This window comes from Pantherophis guttatus, chromosome 5 (assembly GCF_059756535.1).
Source record: "Pantherophis guttatus breed Tessera chromosome 5, ASM5975653v1, whole genome shotgun sequence".
Taxonomy (NCBI): Eukaryota; Metazoa; Chordata; class Lepidosauria; order Squamata; family Colubridae; genus Pantherophis; species Pantherophis guttatus.
Genome location: NC_142067.1, coordinates 98757673 through 98760510, shown reverse-complemented (window position 1 = coordinate 98760510; position 2838 = coordinate 98757673).

Here is a 2838-nt window from a genome sequence, read left to right as displayed (position 1 = left end):
ATTAGTTCCATTTGGAATATTGTGCTTTAACATTCAAGATTAATTAACTGTAACTCATAATGGTTTTGTAGAATTTGCTTATAGAATATTCTAAATTGTCTGGATAACTGAGTCCTCTTGATTTCTCAACAAATTCATGCCGAACTGCTTTTCTGCCATTCTCCTTATGTCAAATTCTTCTACCAAGATAACTTATTTGAGACATACCATGTTTACTCACCAAGCTATTTCTTTTCTATTAACTCTGATATACTGATAAACAGATCTTTAGAATAATGGTTGGGGAAAAGATGGATAGGATTTAATTGCATGGTAGTATTCATTGGATGGTGGCTTGTAAATAGACATATGGAGACAGTTGAATGAAATTTTGCCCTTGGTCTTCTAAAAAGGAAGTCAGACACATTGCTCTGGATAAATTAGATCTGAATATTTTATGATAAAAGAGGCAGTGAAAAGGCTTGTTTGCTCTAAAAATTAGCTTGAGCAAGTAATATAATATATTCAAATCTTTCAATCTTTATTGCTATTTTTCTCATAATCTTTGTTGACTTCCCTCAACGTTTTTCCAAATCTTTAGTGCCTGATATGGGATATGGTACTCCAAACAGAACAGAGGTGTGTGGTTTTACTTGCTATATGACCTGCAGATAACAATTTTATTTAATAAGTAACAACTAAATAATTTTTGTGGAAATTCTATTTATTATGAAGATCCCAATTCTAGTCTGCAATCACAATTATGTTTTATCCAGAGAATTTAATCATAACTGGTTAAATAATCTTAATCATAAGAATTGCATTAAGCTTTTAGCCACTGCAGCCCAGTGGCACACCTTAGAGCTTTTGCACAGGTTAATTTAAATAGGCATAGGACTGGCTTTACAGATCTGAAGTGATAAGCATGTTAAAGGCTATCGCAAAAATACTCACATGATAATTACAGTTGCTATTTATATTTTGGGGCTCTTTTACTTTTGCATTTTATCCAAAACAGAAACATTTACTGTATTCTAGCTTGGAAAACTTGGATGGCTTCATAAATAAATCTTGCAATGCTTGAATAAATGTCATTTGTTCCTTATCTTTAACATCCTCGTGATTTTAAATGAACTGTTGCAAGTTAAATATTTGGCATATGTGGCATAATATAAGTCTTTGGTCTGTCTGTCTGTCTGTCTGTCTGTCTGTCTATCTATCTATCTATCTATCTATCTATCTATCTATCTATCTATCATCATAATAATAATCTTCATTCTTCATAGCTCAGGTTGTTGGCTGTCTGTACACCATTCAGGAGATGTAGGTCAACATTATTATACCCATATTGCTATTTTTTAAATACTGATGCAACATCGCATATGGTGTATGTTATAAAATGGCAGATGGCAAAAATTTTGTCCAGGTGTTTTAATTGCTTATTTAAATTTCTGTTTAAATGAAGTGCTATAGTGTGATTTCATATGAAATATAAAGTCATTATCTAAATGATAAAAACAAAGCAGCTCTCATCTGCTCTTTTTGAGTTTATGGCCAAAAACATCATCAGTGTGATAAATAGATGTTCTGGGACCTGGAGGAGTGCAACTGTAGCAACACTTTTTTTTCTTAAGAGTAATTCGCAATTGCTGATTTGCTTATGATATATTTGCATATCTGCATTCCCCTGTTCCCAATTCTAGATAGGCAGAGATTTTGTAAGCAATGATTGAATAAAGTCTGTGGTGATTCCAATTATAGTAAATATCCTAGGAATTGCAATTCTAGTCTGCAATGACCATTTTCTTTTTATCCTGAAAATGTAATTATAACATTAAAAAAGTACCCAAAGAAGAAAATATTTGTAGCAGAATTTAAATTTGGTTAGATGATAAAGTCTTTTTTAAAGACTTGACTAGATAAACTAAGACGATTGGCTACTTTTATATTTGTTTATTTATTCTACAGGAAATATTTTTTTGTAATCATGTGTGAAAAAGTTAAGATTCAACAACAAATACTGCATCCCACATTGGTATAAGTGAGTCAATTTTAAGCTTCAAATCCCTCTGATGGAAGGATTTAGGAAGGATCATGAAAGAAAGTTCCACACCCATTTGCACTATTCAGGTGTCCTTGAGGGCACAGATGGCCTCAATGACTCTCAGAAAGAATGCTAATGAGCAGAAGATGCAAGGAATATAAATCCTTCCATCCTCCACCATTGAGTCAGAACTGAAGAAGCTTCTTGAATGAGAAGTGAAACATCTTCAAGGAAAAACAAAGTCCAGTTGCCTTTTGAAAAATCACCTTTGGGGCAACTATGACCTGGATGACTGAAAATCTCCATAGACAAACCTGTATGTTCAAAATAGGTTTATATGATGAATGAGTATGAGAATCTGTGCTGTAATTCAGCTTTCTCTCCCTTGGTAACTGAAACATCCATCACTCATACTCCATGTAGAATTTTTGTCCTTATTCATACAGACTTTAGGATGTATACAGAAGTAGTCTTGTGCACCATCTCTTTATAGATAGACATGCCTAAAAAAAGTGAAGAATTAATTCTACAGCTGCTAGATCTAATATTAAATTCTGTAGCTATGAATCTGTGGTTTAAAGTTTTGTTTTCAAACATCATAAAACAAATTAGATTAAAATCTGTCTTTCTTCTCCATGTAAACTTTTCACAAAAAAACCTTTTTAAAAATGGTTCAGAAATAATAAAGTATACACCTGAGCTCAGCAAGCTAGCAATCATCATAGCTGTTATAGTTAATAAAAAAAAGTACCAAATACCTTTTACAACTGGAATAAAATACCTACAAGAACTGATATGCCTTCAATTAAAACTAA